We start from the raw sequence: 16779 nt of genomic DNA, 5'->3' as shown, positions 1-16779 counted from the left end.
TATATATATATATATATATATATATATATATATATATATATATATATATATATATATATATATATATATATATATATATATATATATATATATATATATATATATATATATATATATATATATATATATATATATATATATATATATATATATATATATATATATATATATATATATATATATATATATATATATATATATATATATATATATATATATATATATATATCACTGCCAGGTAGGTTGGCAGTATGAAGAAATCAAGGTTCCTTCGACCCGGTCCCGGACCAGGCCTCCTGGTTGATGGACTGGTCAATCAGGCTACCTACCTTATGGCTACCTTGTGTAGCTTCCGGGGATCAACGGCCCCGCGGCCCGGTCCCCACCCGGTTGGTCGTCTGGTCAACCAGGCTATTGAACGCGACTGCTCGCAGCCTGACGTATGAATCACAGCCTGGTTGTACAATTATTCTTTGCAAGTGTTTATCCAGTTCTCTCTTGAACACTGTGAGGGGTCGGCCAGTTATGCCCCTTATGTGTAGTGGAAGCGTGTTGAACTATCTCGGGCCTCTGATGTTGATAGTTCTCTCTCAGAGTATCTGTTGCACCTCTGCTTTTCAACGGGGTATTCTTCATATTCTGCCATGCCTTCTCTTCTCATGTGATGTTATTTATGTGCGCTGATTTGGGACCAGCCCCTCTAACATTCTCCATTTGTAAATTATTATGCGTCTCTCCCGCTTGCGTTCTAGAGAATAAAGGTTTAGGCTTTGACTCGATCCTAGTAATTTAGATGGTTTATTTTTTTATATATATACAAGAGTTGTTACATTCTTGTACAGCCACTAGAATTATTGAATGGATTCTAGCAGTAAAGGATCTCTACATACTCTCCAGGTCAGGAATTTCTTCAGCTTTGAAAGGGGCTGTTATTGTGCAACAGTAATCTACTAGCGTCTTGAAAAGCATCATCATTGGTACAGCATCTCGTTTGAAAGGTTCTTGTTATCCAACTTGTTATTTTTTACGGCTACTTTATTGTTTTCTTAAAAGGTAAGACCTTCTGCCATGATTACACCAAAATTCTTTACATTGCTTTTACGTTCTATTGTATGATTTGACTGCGTTTTGAACATGGATTACCCATTTTATAATTTAAATTTTTCCCACAGAGCAGGAGCCGGAACTCAGGGTTATGTAAACGCTGATTCCATGTGTATTGTGATCTTACTTCTTATCACTCTTTCAAAAACAATGCTATCGGCCTAAATTTTTCCCCCCTCTGCTTTATTCCCTCCGTTATGGAGTGGTGTTATTTCTGCTGTTCTTAGTATGTCAGGGATAACACCAGTATCTACGTTCAGCCTCTAAAAGATGTTTAGGGCCTGCGACAGTGTTTTTTTTTATAGTACTTCATATATATGGAGTTCCAGGAAACAGTGCCTGGAGCAGAGTGATCTGACGCCAGGATGTGCTCAGGTCTGGAGCACATTGAGATGTACCAAGCGCAGAATCTTATGGGACCTTAACATAAATCATCGACTTAGGACCAGAATACTGACTATTAACTACCGTTATGTCAGTATTTGTAGAGGTACAAGGTAATTTATCAGACAATTTGACACATTTTAGACTATAGGAAGAAATTTTCCTTGTTCATACAAACTGTTGGTGTTACATTAATTTACATACGACCTTCACAGATGTTCTGTGCTATCATTTCACTTATTCATGAATGAAATAGGGCAACTTCCTTCTTCACCACTTCCTTCACTACCAAAGATTCACCCCAGCGTCACCACTTCCTTCACTACCAAAGATTCACCCCAGCGTCACCACTTCCTTCACTACCAAAGATTCACCCCAGCGTCACCACTTCCTTCACTACCAAAGATTCACCCCAGCGTCACCACTTCCTTCACTACCAAAGATTCACCCCAGCGTCACCACTTCCTTCACTACCAAAGATTCACCCCAGCGTCACCACTTCCTTCACTACCAAAGATTCACCCCAGCGTCACCACTTCACTACCAAAGATTCACCCCAGCGTTACCACTTCCTTCACTAACAAAGATTCACCCCAGCGTCACCACTTCCTTCACTACCAAAGATTCACCCCAGCATCACCACTTCCTTCACTACCAAAGATTTACCCCAGCGTCACCACTTCCTTCACTACCAAAGATTCACCCCAGCGTCACCACTTCCTTCACTACCAAAGATTTACCCCAGCGTCACCACTTCCTTCACTACCAAAGATTCACCCCAGCGTCACCACTTCCTTCACTACCAAAGATTCACCCCAGCATCACTGCCTGCCAACAACATAATGTTGACAACATACAAGATAACAGCACACTGACTGTAACAAAGGGTCTTCCTGACTTTGAGGTAATCAGCCGAACTATCAAGTGTCCGAGATGTAGCTTGTGTGGGCGAGTTGAAACGCTCTTTTCTGACTGTCCCTGACGTGTCCTAGACTGGTGCACGCCGCTAGCCATCATAAGCTGCTCAAATCTCGTACCATGTCAGCCAATCTACCTCCAAGTTTCGTAATTCTGGTTAGGAGAGGGTGTTGTTGATTTTAGGAGCGACGACGGTCGTGGGATCGGATTTAGGAAACTGTGTCACTCGCTCGTGAAGATACGAAGTGTTTACATTACTAATACATAGATGATATCGCACTGATGTCCACCTAAGGTCAGTTGTTGAGCCAGGTGTGTGTAGTAAGGTGCAGCCCTGGCCAGACCATCCAGGCTAACCCGCAGGTGTCTCTGGAGACTGCAGGAGGGACGAGAGAGAAATGACAGAGATATAAAGATTAGTGTGTGGGGAGGTGCTGGGAGAGGCCCAGCGCCCCCACCCACCCTGGGCTTACCTAGCGGCTGAGACCAAGGGCAACTCCAAGAGTTATCTGGATGCAGCGCTTGTTCACGCTCCTCTGCTCATCTGAAACATGAAACACATACATTAGTGTCCATATGCTGACAGATATACTGGTTGCTAGCTGGCCTCACCGTGCATTAATGTCTAAATACTGACACAAACACTACACTATGTGGTAGCTGGCCACACCATACATGAGTGTATATATACTGACACAAACACTACGTGGTACACACAGCACCGTTCCTGTGCCAGGTAAGTCCACTACGGGCTCACCATAGCCCGTGCTACTTGCCCCGCTCCTGTGCCAGGTAAGCTACGGGCTCACCATATCCCGTGCTATTTGGAACTTGTTCCGAGTAGCTGAATTTATAACAACAACTACGTGGTACGAGTTACAGCCCCGCTCCTGTGCCAGGTAAGTCCACTACGGGCTTACCATAGCCCGTGCTACTTGGAACTTTTTGTTCCACGTAACGAATCTTAAACTACAACAACAAAGTACATGGTAGTTGGTCCACACCATACATTGGTGCATATATATACTGCACTACGTGGTAGCTGGCTACATCATACATCACAACTATCAACCTACAGGAGAGTTGTGATAAAGTATTTCCTGTTAAGAACAAATACGCAGGTGTGGACAGAAAGAGACTGTGTGTGTGTGTGTCTGAAGCACACAGTTTAAGGAAGTGTTGTCGCTGTGAGTGTAGAAGGCAGAAACGGAGCACACACACACACACACACACACACACACACACACACACACACACACACACACACACACACGGGGGGCCTCGTAGCCTGGTGGATAGCGCGCAGGACTCGTAATTCTGTGGCGCGGGTTCGATTCCCGCACGAGGCAGAAACAAATGGGCAAAGTTTCTTTCACCCTAAGTGCCCCTGTTACCTAGCAGTAAATAGGTACCTGGGAGTTAGTCAGCTGTCACGGGCTGCTTCCTGGGGTGTGTGTGTGTGTGGTGTGTGGTAAAAAAAAAAAAAAAAAAAAAAAAAAGTAGTTAGTAAACAGTTGATTGACAGTTGAGAGGCGGGCCGAAAGAGCAAAGCTCAACCCCCGCAAAAACACAACTAGTAAACACACACACACACACACACACACACACACACACACACACACACACACACATACACACACACACACAGACGGTATCAAATGTTACCTTTAATTGCTATGTTAAATATATTCACAATTTGCAACCAGAAAATTTCCTATCTTTCATTTTCATTTGACTTAATCCTGTCATCCATATCTATGTCAAGCTGTATATATATATATATATATATATATATATTAATTAATAATCTCTTTTGTTCCCTGTGGTATCAGTCACTCTCCCTTCCTTTTGTTCGTAAAAAAGTCAAGGTATCCGTTGTGACGTAATATTTGTATAACGACTTACGACCATTCTTAATAGGGTAAGTGTGTGTTAAGAGAAGTGTTGGGGGTGTGTGGCAATGCGAGGTGAGGGGGTTCATCATACAGAGAATGTCCAACACCATTAGTGAGGGAGAATAACAGCTGGTGAACAAAGTGATCATAAGAAAGAAGAGGCATAACAAACACGGGCTGGTTAAAACACAGTCACTTCAACAATAACCGGGTGGCGACCAAACCACAGAAGCAGATGATGAGACGACGACGTTTCCGTCTTCCTGGACCATTACCAAGTCAATTGTCACAATCGACTTGGTAGTGGTCCAGGATGGACCGAAACGTGGTCGTCTCCTCATCTTCTGATGTGTGGTCTGGTCATCATATCTTCAGCCACGTTATTGTGACTCATCGTCTGCAATTACCGAGTGGTTATAATACCATTTATCATGACGACCGCCTCCTGGTAATTACTACTGCCAACACTCGCGTCGTGTTAAACATACAAGAATAAGCTGATGAATACCTGGTGTTACAGGTAGGTGTACTGGTACTGTGAGTGACAGGAGTTGCTATGAGTGCAGTTAAGTTATGAGTAGTGGGCATGTGAGTGGTGTGGAGACTGTGGTATTACTGTTATGTCCTACATACAAGATAACATGAACACAGGTGCCACTGTGCAGGACTGACAGGCACTGTTAAGAACCTCAGTTTCGGGAAAAACTAGAGAAAATGACTAGGGAAAAAAAGACCTGGGAGTGGATTTAGCAACAAGTCTAACTCCGGAGACATATATCAGTATAATAACACCAGCAACATACTTTACAATAGCAAAGTCAGAATATCGTTCATAAACCTAAATGAGGCATTTAGATTTTCTGGCATTTAGATCACTACACCACCTACGTGAGACCAGTCTGAGAGTATGCCGCCCCATCGTGAGTCCTACATCAAAAACATAAGGAAACTAGAAAAAAGCACACAGGTTTGTAAACGAGGCTGGTCCCAGTATTGTGAGGAATGGGGATAAGAAGAAAGACAGAAAGAACTGGGCCTAATGTCGCTAGAAGAGAAGATAGAAACAATACATAACAGCGACATAAAATGTTTCAAGGGTTGATAGAATAAGAAAAGTGGCAAAGTGGTATGCAAGAGGTAAAAGCACGATGAAGGATGCACAAAGAGGCGAGTATACATGAGTACACACACGGGCTGCACTAGTTATGATCCATCACAGCTGCTACACACTGATACGTGCCGTGTTTGCTATGCAGAGACCAAGGCCAATATTAAGGTCTTCTCCAGTACGTCATAGACCTGCCTCCGCTAGGTGGGAGCTGACTGCCCTAGGGTGGGGGAGAGGTCTCCAGCAGGGAGGTGGGAGCAGCCTGGCCTAGGGTGGGAGGGGGAGAGAGAAAAATCTCCAGCAGGGAGGTTCCTGTGCTCGTGGGACACCTGCTGATGCGCAGGAAAACTTACGTACACAAATATCCAAGTTTTAACGGAGAGACGCGCGGCTAAGAGACACGATTATAGTGTTAAATTCAGTTCATGTAGCACAAAGACTACATGATAAGCAAACTAACACACAGGGGTAACTGGTAAGTAGTACACAAGGTCCACGGGGGTAACTACAGCACAGGGATCACAGAGGTAAACAAGAGGAGGAGTATGAACAAACACCACAAGAGTCGGGGTATGCATAGCTGACTTCCTCAGGGCCAGAGCTGTGTTCTCTTCTGATAAACTCCTTGACAAAGCGCTACTTCTCATCACACCGCTCATTATTGCCAACATCATCGCTAAGCACTGCCAACATCATCGCTAAGCACTGCCAACATCACCGCTGATAATTGTTACCATCATTACCAACATCACCGCTGATAATTAAAATCCGGTCTGATCACTACTAACATCACCGCTGATAACTGATAACATCAGCGCAGATAACTGCCGCAGCAGGACTAATCACAGACCTGTGAGGCACAACTTCCCCATAGTAAGACTTATCACCGAGTCTGAGACCCCAACCCCGGCCAGAACAGAAGTGCCCCAGACAATAAACACTCACTATGGGGCTCAGCATTATCACACACCCGTACTAAAACCTCCAATAAACCCCAGTTATTACGCTTGTAAACCTCTGGAGGGATCACCGGCTATCATAAAGCCCGGGGATGAGACTCAAATGTTCTACATCACGTGCCTTTGTCAACACAAACAGTCGCTAGATTCTCGTGAATGTAATGCACAGGTTATTGCACTACCCGGCACGAGCAAGGCGGCCCAGGGCACCTCTGTCACCAAGACCACTTCCTGGTCTCTCACAACACTACTCACCAAGACCACCGCCTGGTCTCTCACAACACCAAGACCACCGCCTGGTCTCTCATAACCCCTCCGTCATGGTAGCCTGGTACACCAGACCAACCAATAAATATTCCTTCCACAAGTGTGTTTGTGTTTGTGTGAGGAACGTTGGGAGGCAGCGGGTAGCCTGGCAAACATGTGTTCTCCTGAGTGGCTCCAGGGAGAGCCGCACATTGTAAACCCAGACCTGGTCCCCGCCCCTCTACCTGCATTACGAGTGACCCATTAACTCAGGCTTCCCTAGTGAGGGACTTGCAAGTATGACCACTGGTGGTGGGACGCCGGCGCTTGTCGCGATAGTAGGACGCGCGCTCAGAGGACTCCACCTCTGCTAAAGGTGGAGTATGTGACGTATTTTTAGGAAGATCTTGTAAAATATGGGCGGTGTACTTTATGAACAATTAGATCATTACGCAGAGTAAACCCAAACGACCCTTAGGTTGAACCAGTCTTGTGTAGGACTGGGTGACATTTTATCGAGAATGTTAAACATTAACATCTGATATGTTAAGAGTGACTTAATTAACATGGGGAGGAGAAATTAATAATAGTGGAAACTAATTTAATATCTTCAATCACTCAGAGGTGTAGGAGCCTGAAGCTGTATCATCCTGATAGTCTACTACTCTCCGATCCGTGACCATCATGTGTATATGTTGAGCGGATGCCAGCATCAACATGTACTATGATAATGTCCACACCAAGAGTACTAAGTATCTTCACAACATTGTTACAAATATTCCTTCACTAGCAACTTTATAATTTGTCCCGCGGTTCAGCTTATAAGTTTCACATTGCGAACCTGGGAAGGATTTTGACGGGGGAGACATCTCCCGTCACGCAGGGTGCAGTTGCACCTCCACAGATCTCCAGTATCAGCTCTTGATACTGGTAATGGCTCCAAAGGGCCACCACTTACCGGCTATCATGCCCGTGCCACCTTTTGGGTGACTTAATCTTCATCAATCAATCAATCAACCTGGGAAGCCAGTGTGACCCTACTACCAGGCCTGGTGCAAGGCCCGCGCTCTGACATGGCCTCCTGGTCGAGTCTCGTTAATCAGACTGTTGGTGCCCGCAGCTCGCAGTCTGATATAAGGATCACAGCCTGGTTATTCAGCTTCCCTCTGTAGGTGTTTATATCTGTTCCCTTTGAGCACAATTATAAATGTATCTATAATTACACTTACATTTAGAGGAAGGGCGCTGAAAAGGCACGGGCCTTTGATATATATATATATATATATATATATATATATATATATATATATATATATATATATATATATATATATATATATATATATATATTGCAAAGGCTTCCGACAAATGTGACCAGGTGTTATTGCACACAAATGCACACGAAAGGAATTACTGACAAAATAGGAAGATGGATCTTCAATTTCCTAACGAACTGAACCCAATTCAAAGCTGGAGAAATCGCTGACTTATAGAACGTACAAAGATCCTATACTGCTGGAATCCACTTAAATAAAACATCTAAATTATTGGAACCAATTGTAATTCTGTGTTTTTTACAGCGCAGGCGGGAGATACAATAATTTACACTTGGAAAATATTAGAGGAACTTGTCCTAAATCTGTACACAGAAATAACACCAAATGAGAGCAGAAGGCATGGCAGGATGTGCAGAATACCCCCGTTGAAAAGCAGAGGTGCAACAGGTACTCTGAGAGAGAACTGTCAACATCAGAGGCCCAAAACTCCCACTACAAATAAGGGGCATAACTGTCAGCCTCTCACAGTATTCAGAAGAAAACTTGATAAACACCTCCAAAGGATACATGATCAACCAGTCTGTGATTCAACCATCAGGCTGCGAGCATCCAACAGTCTGGCTGACCAGACCATCAATCTGGAGGCTTGGTCAGAGACTGGGCCGGGAGACGTTAATCCTCGGAACCATCGCAAGGTAACCGGAAGGTATACCTGGAGCATACCTGGAGAGGGTTCCGGGAGTCTACTCCACAGGACCGGTCTGGGGCCAGGCTTGACTTGTGATAACTTGGTCCAGCAGGCTGTTGCTTGGAGCGGCCCGCAGGTAAGCGACCCGCAGGTGCGTTCCATGGAGTACAATTTGAGGGGTTTCAAGCGTACCAAATAATTTAGGTGTTATATTGAATGACTTGTTGAAGTAATGGTTGTGCGCACGTTGTGTGGTGAGCAGCTTCAGTAGCATTAATGAAGTAGTTGCTATGCAACAATATTCCACCCCAGATAGTACTTGTATATTAATGAGTGCCGTCGTGGGTGTGATATCTCTTGTGTGTAATATTATTGTTATCCAGTCTGTCACAATCTTCCACTTGTCGCAGTTACTTTACTGTGTTCTTTAGACTAAAGGTGAAGTCTTCTAATTACTTGCAAGTCTATTACGGTGTTTCCCCTCCTGTGTGACGTCTTACTCCACGTAGCTGCAGGTGTGTACAAGACGCTTGACGAGAGTGCCAGGGTGCCACTACACATGTCAGTCAGACACAGGTGTTGGCACCTTACTACACACTGATAATACAGTACATGGTAGTTAAGAGGCAGCAAGCAATTAGGTAAGTACATAATGTTTCTAAACTGCCTATATATTGTCTTGGCACTGCCAGGATAACTTCTGTTTTGCTTGACATTGTCAAGATAACTGTTCTGCTTCATTACGCCTCCCACTCACTCTATCGGGACACTACAAAAAACTACAAAATAAAAAACTACACTACTACACTACAAAACTACAGACCGAAATAGGTAAGATCACACACGATAAAGACGTGTGCGAGTGTCGAGAAGTAAGCTGTGAAGACTGCCGAATAAACTCGACCCTCGGGGCAAAATTACAATTACAAACTGAACAGGAGCGAGAGCGTGTACATGACCGTGGTCAAGACGGGTGTAGAGGAGCACACTCCCGCCCCCACCACAACCTGAGGTGCTGGACACTCTCAGTCGCCCCACGTGTGGTCTTGCTCGCCCTGGAATCATTATCTTCTTGAGATGATTTCGGGGCTTTTTAGTGTCCCCGCGGCCCGGTCCTCGACCAGGTCTCCACCCCCAGGAAGCAGCCCGTGACAGCTGACTAACACCCAGGTACCTATTTTACTGCTAGCTAACAGGGGCATAGGGTGAAAGAAACTCTGCCCATTGTTTCTCGCCGGCGCCTGGGATCAAACCCAGGACCACAGGATCTCAAGTCCAGTGTGCTGTCCACTCGGCCGACCGCTATCGTTAGAAAGATACGGAACTGTATCCTCAGTTTCCTAACCAACTGAAGCCAAAGAATGAACAACTTAAAAGCTTGACCTTCCGTCCGTAAAGCTTCCCCCCAAGGGTTCTGTACTTTTATTTGTATATATATATTTAAGCAAGATATATTTAATAAGAGTTGTTACATTCTTGTACAGCCACCAGCACGCATAGCGATTCAAACAAGTCTTTAATCCTAATTTTCCCTGGAATACGACCCACCAAATCGTTTAACAACCAGGTACCCATTCACTGCTGGGTGAACAGAGGCTACAGTTAAAGATTGGCGCCCTGACTATCCTCCACGCCAGGATACGAACCCAGACCAAAGCGCTCGAAGCGCCAGGCGAGTGTTTTCCCACTTGCATGCTACTGGCTCCAGTACTCTTACTAAACTTCATCTCTGACACAGACAAGGACACAAACTGTAGTACCGTATCTTCCCTCGCAGACGACACTAGGGTTTTTATGAGAGTAGACAATATAGAGGACACAACAAAGCTCCAAGCTGATGTAACCGGGTATTTCAGTGGGCCAGAGGTATCACCCTCATGTTCAATAATGACAAGTTCCAGCTCCTGCGCTGTCGTATAAACGAACATATTAAAGCTATGTGAATGTGAGCGTGTGTAGTTACTATTTGTGTGTGCAGGATCAAGAGCTGTGTTCGTGCGTGTGTGTGTGTGTGCAGGATCAAGAGCTGTGTTCGTGCGTGTGTGTGTGTGTGTGTGCAGGATCAAGAGCTGTGTTCGTGCGTGGGTGTGTGTGTGTGCACGTGTATTCACCGAGTTGTGCTTGCGGGGGTTGAGCTCTGCTCTTCCGGCCCGCCTCTCAACTGTTACTATTTTCTTTTTCCCCCACACCACACACACACCCCAGGAAGCAGCCCGTAACAGCTGACTAACTCCCAGGTACCTATTTACTGCTAGATAACAGGGGCATCAGAGTGAAAAAAAACTGCCCATCGTTTCTCGCCGGCGCCCGGAATCGAACCCGGGACCACAGGATCATGCGTCCAGCGTGCTGTCCGCTCAGCCACCGGCCCCTCAATATGTGTGTGTGCACGTGTCATTACCTCTTCTCTCCCTCACCTGGATACTAACCTCATATATTGAGGTACATACACATATACCTCAGTGTTGAGGCACAATACTCTCAACGCCGCCAACACTTTACACCTAGCTCTCTCCCCTCCTCCCAACCCCACTCGGGGCCCCGGAGGCACAGTTTATGGCCACCTAATCGTCAATACAATTAGGTGGACATAAGTAGCCAGGTAGCAGGGGCAGGCCGGCCTGCCCTCTGTTCCACCAGCTGGTGAGAGCTGGCAGTCAGCCTTCTGCAAGTGCTGCTCCGCCAATGACGTCACTTGCAACAAAAAGATAATACCAATAGACAAACAGGATATCCATGTTAAATCTCAAGGTTGGTCCATATAAATAGCCGCCATCTAGGTCAACTTCCTACTTAATTCAAAGTGGAAGTCCAGTTTCTCAGGCTACTCCTCCATAAATATGATCCATATCCTTAACAGTGCATCGCATTCATATATTTGTAACTCATTCACCTAGTCTCTCACTCATTCATATCTACACACTCACGACCCTCCCCCCCGGCCCCTATCCTTGCTCCCTCACCTCCCTGCCCCTCACCTGGCGAGATAGGGTGTGAGGGACCGCGCGCCTGTAGGTGTAGCCAGACCCTCAGATAAACCTTGGTAGGAACCAAAAGGTTTTGTGTTACTGTGTTATCTGTGATACCTGTCTACCCGTGTACTCCCAGACACACACACACACACACACACGCACACCCGCACACAGGTGTACAGGTCAGGAACCTGTACACTTGTTGCTTGACGGTTGAGAGGCAGGACCAAAGAGCCAGAGCTCAACCCCCGCAAGCACAAATAGGTGAGTACACACGCGCACACCCACACCTGGGGATATACGCGAGACCGTTGACAAAATAATGGGGTAGAAGGGGATCAATCACTCGCCGAGGTAATGAAAAACACCAGAGACTACGCACGACCGTTGATAATAGCAAAACGGTCCTGCGTAGTCTCGTTTCCTACTACTACTACTACCATTCTCCTGGTACTCCCTTGGCAAGATAAAGTGAGTACCTAAGCAACAGAAGACAGCGAGTCACTATGCGGGGAGAGGTCTCAGATTGGCGAGGCGTCACCAGTGGAGTCCCACAGGAATCAGTCCCATTAGGCATGAGTTACGAGGAAAGGCTGCGTGAATTGTACCTCACGTCGCTGGGAGATTGGAGAGCTCGAGGAGACATGATCACCACCTATAAAATTCTCAGAGGAATTGATAGGGTAGATAAAGATAAACTGTTTAACACGGGTGGTACGCGAACAAGGGGACACAGGTTGAAACTGAGTACCCAAATGAGCCACAGGGACGTTAGAAAGAACTTTTTCAGTGCCAAAGTAGTTTACAAAGGGAATGCATTAGGCAGTGATGTGGTGGAGGCTGACTCCATACAGTTTCAAATGTAGAGCCCAATAGGCTCAGGAACCTGTACACCAGTTGATTGACAGTTGGGAGCTGGGATCAAAGAGCCAGAACTCAACCCCCGCAAGCACAACTAGGTGAGTATATTCGTGGGGGGCCTCGCGGCTGAGTGGATCGTAGTCCTACTGGCCTGGGTTCGATCCCCGGCAAAGGAAGAAACAAATGGGTAGTTTCTTTCACCCTGGTGCCTCTGTTCACCTAGCAGTAAATAGGTACCTGGGAGTTAGACAGCTGCTACGGGCTGCTTCCTGGAGATGTTTGTGTGTGTTGGAAAGAAATATATGTAGACATAACAGAGGAAAAATAAATTGCTTAGAAAGGCGGGGTCCAAGAGCTAATAGCTCCATTCTGCAGATACAACAATAGTAACACACACACAGCAACCCATACTCCCAGAAACACACACACACACAGTTGAGTTGAGTTGAGAGGCGAGGCGACAGTTGAGAGGCGGGACCAAAGAGCCAAAGCTCAACCCCCGCAAATACAAATAGGTGAGTACACACATACACTCAGAGTAACAGGTACACACACACAACCTGGTGAGAGTGGTGTGCGCGAGGTAGAGGAGCAGGCTGGTGCACCAGGAGGAGTGCAGGCTGGGTGAGGGAGCAGGTGGCAGGAAGAAGGCAAGGAGAGGTAAGGAGTGGAGTTCCTCAAGGGTCGGCACCCAGGCTCGTCCTCTTCCTAATATAGTACGTAAAAGACCTAAAGAGGGGGACGCCAGCTCAGTCATGTAAATGTTACTTGGTGATGCTAAACTAATGACAAGAATCAGAACTGAGAACTAATATATTGCAAAATGACCTAGTCTCCAGAGATGGTCTGAGACATGGCTGCTGGAATTAAACCCAGACAAATGCAATGTTGAGAATATGTATATGAACCCGAAGGCTCAAACCTCCTTCTCCAGAAAAGATAAAGACTTTGAAGTAAACCTAACCCCAACTGTAACAACATACGAGTACAGCACAATACCGTCGGCAGCATATACAAGTCAACAGCCGTAGAACCTAGGCACAAAGAACCTTTCCACCGTTGAATACATCACATGAAGGGGGGGGGGGGGGGGTAGAAATAGCCTAAGCTACTCTATCCCTTTGAGATGTATTTCTTTCTTGTCTCAATAAACATACTTGAACTTGAACATCACATGAGTGCTATCATGGAGTATGCTGGCCCGGCACGGAACCCTTTATAGATACAAAATAACACAAGAAAAGGCCCAAAGTTATGGAACATAGATGGTTCGTAAGCTAAGGGAACTGAGGTGTGAAGAATGGCAGGGAACTGAACATCACTACACTGGAGGAATAAAGGAGTAGGGCAGACATGATAACGACGTACACGATCATACCAACAGTAGAACGAGAGGACAGTTCGAAACTGTAGACGCAGATGAGTCACAGAGAAGTCAGAAGGAACCGTTTCAGTCTGCGAGTCATAAGTCCCCGTGGCGCAGTGGTAAGAACCTCGCCCCGCGCTTCGCAAGCGATTTGGCTTGGAATCGTGGCCGGGGAGGATTGACTAGGCGCCAATCCATAACTATTTCCTCTGTTCACCCAGCAGTAAATGGGTACCTGGTTGTTAAACTATTTGGTGTGTCGTATTCCAGGGAAAATTAAGATTAAAGACTTGCCCGAAAGACTATGCGTGTTAAGAATGTAAGAATTCTTGTATATATAAATAACAAATAACTAAGTGGACACGAACAAGATGAGGAAGTTGTGGAGGCCAGTTTAATACACAGTTTAAAATGTCAACGTGATAAGAAAACCTGATGTAAAAAGAGTCGCTGCATTGAACTATCGATGTCCTTCCGTCCAGCAGTAGTTCCCATGCCAGACCAAGCTTGGGATATGGAGCGCCTCCCCTCTCCTTATCTTGTCGAATGCAGTGCAACACGTGGCTGGAGAAGGCCCAGAGGTACGCCAGCACATCTATCATGTGTGAGCTACGAGGAAGACTACGGGAACTATCCTATCTTATGGGACTATCCTATCTTACGGGACTATCCTACGGGAACTAACTCTCACTTCACCAGCATACAACAAGGGTCGGGGGAGACAGTTACCACTTACAAAACTCTCATAGGAATAGTTAGGGTAGACGGAGACTTATAGGGTTGACTGACAAGTGGTATACAGACAGATAGGGTAGACAGAGACTTATAGGGTTGAGGGGCAAGTAGTAGACAGACAGATAGGGTAGTATTTATGATGGGTGATAAGGGGGCACAGGCAGAGACTGAGGCATAATTGCCCACAGAAACACTAGAAAGAATTTTGTCAGTGTCAAGAGTATTGGACAAATGGAATGTAATAACAAGTGAGGTGGTAGAAAGCGACTCCAATAACAGCATCAGAGGTAGATAAGATAGATCCCAGTAGTATTGGAAACCTGTGCACCAGTTGATTGAAAGTTGAGGGAGGCGGGACCACAGAGCCAGAGCTCAACCCCTGCAAGCACAAGAACACAAACAACCACAGACGTCCACCAGGAGAAACAAGGTGAAGCCAACAGAGGAGGCAAGATAAGGAAGTATTTCAGACCAGCCTCTCCTTCAGACCTGGCCACTAATATAAGCAATAATATAATATAAATAATATAAATATCTTCAAGAGGAAACTAGATTTATTCCTGCAAGGAGTGCCGGACCAACCGGGCTGTGATGGGTATGTGGGCCTGCGGGCCGTTCCAAGCAACAGCCTGGTGGACCAAACTCTCACAAGTCAAGCCTGGCCTCGGGCCGGGCTTGGGGAGTAGAAGAACTCCCAGAACTCCATCAACCAGGTATTAACCAGGTATCAACCAGGTAATATGTCCTGGTGAGTGGAGGGAGCCCTGAGCCTGGCCCGGGAGGCCTGGGTAAGCCCGGGGAAAGGCTGCCCAAGACAAGCCCGCTTGACGCACCACTGTTAACCTTATATTATTATTGGTAACCTTCTCTGCCTCCAACCTGGAGTGAACACACAGGAAATAACCTCCAGCATACCTACACGCACAGCACATCCTTCACAGCACACACACGCACAGCACATCCTTCACAGCACACATACACGCACAGCACATCCTTCACAGCACACATACACGCACAGCACATCCTTCACAGCACACATACACGCACAGCACATCCTTCACAGCACACATACACGCACAGCACATCCTTCACAGACAGCACATCCTTCACACAAAGAGTCAAGACTTGAACATCGCATCTCAATTACGCAGCACCGTTCTTGTGCCAGGTAAGTCCACTACGGGCTCGCCATAGCCCGTGCTACTTGCCCCGCTCCTGTGCCAGGTAAGTCCACTACGGGCTCACCATAGCCCGTGCTACTTGCCCCGCTCCTGTGCCAGGTAAGTTACGGGCTCACCATAGCCCGTGCTACTTGGAACTTGTTCCTAGTAGCTGAATCTATAACAACAAACAACTCAATTACGCTATGAACTGCCCAGTTAAAGTAGCAATACCTTTTAATACCTGTTAATGATTTCGAGTCCTTCTACTTCCCCAGACTGGCCACATATTGGACAAAGATTCAGCAGGCATTTACTCAATTACGAAACCCGTACATCTTTCCTCAATCATGTCAGCTTTCTTTACATATAGTAAACAGTTCATGAGCTCCGAAGTGCCGGGAAGCTGTTTAAAACAATAATATTCTTGGCTTGTGAAGCATACTCACACCTCACAACAGTGCTGCCATACTCACACCTCACAACAGTGCTGCCATACTCACACCTCACAACAGTGCTGCCATACTCACACCTCACAACACTGCTGCCATACTCACACCTCACAACACTGCTGCCATACTCACACCTCACAACACTGCTGCCATACTCACACCTCACAACACTGCTGCCATACTCACACCTCACAACACTGCTGCCATACTCACACCTCACAACACTGCTGCCATACTCACACCTCACAACACTGCTGCCATACTCACACCTCACAACACTGCTGCCATACTCACACCTCACAACACTGCTGCCATACTCACACCTCACTCGTAAGGTGAGGTCGTCACCGGTGATCTTTTGCGTGTGTTGCGTCAACTGTTCTCACTCTACGCACTCTCACCCCCTGCCCCTCCCCCCCCCCCCACCCGTGCTCCCTCACCCCGTGATAAACAGCAGATAAATTAGAGGTATGAGGTGAGGGGGGAAGGGGCGTGAGGAGTGTGTGAGGAGGAGGCCACGTGTGGACCAGGAGGCAACCCTCACACACACGTGGTCTCCAAGCTCTCACACACATGTGTAATGTAACCACTCATGAGTAAATACACTCATGCTTCTATACAACCCAGGAGAAGCCAGCTTGTTATATATAAGAC

The 16779-nt window shown here is 46.2% G+C and overlaps 1 protein-coding gene across 29 annotated transcripts in view; it reads right to left on the bottom strand.

The window, feature by feature from the left end:
* The window catches only part of LOC138349576 (electroneutral sodium bicarbonate exchanger 1-like), a 287070-nt gene that overhangs the window by 125484 nt on the left and 144807 nt on the right, over positions 1 to 16779 (bottom strand). For all 29 annotated transcript variants that reach the window (XM_069333338.1, XM_069333316.1, XM_069333339.1 and 26 more), the window contains one exon: positions 2880 to 2950. The gene's annotated coding sequence lies outside the window, so the exon portion shown is untranslated. The remainder of the gene's footprint in view (positions 1 to 2879; positions 2951 to 16779) is intronic.

This window comes from Procambarus clarkii, chromosome 29 (assembly GCF_040958095.1).
Source record: "Procambarus clarkii isolate CNS0578487 chromosome 29, FALCON_Pclarkii_2.0, whole genome shotgun sequence".
NCBI lineage: Eukaryota > Metazoa > Arthropoda > Malacostraca > Decapoda > Cambaridae > Procambarus > Procambarus clarkii.
This window is presented reverse-complemented; position numbering and strand designations above follow the sequence as displayed.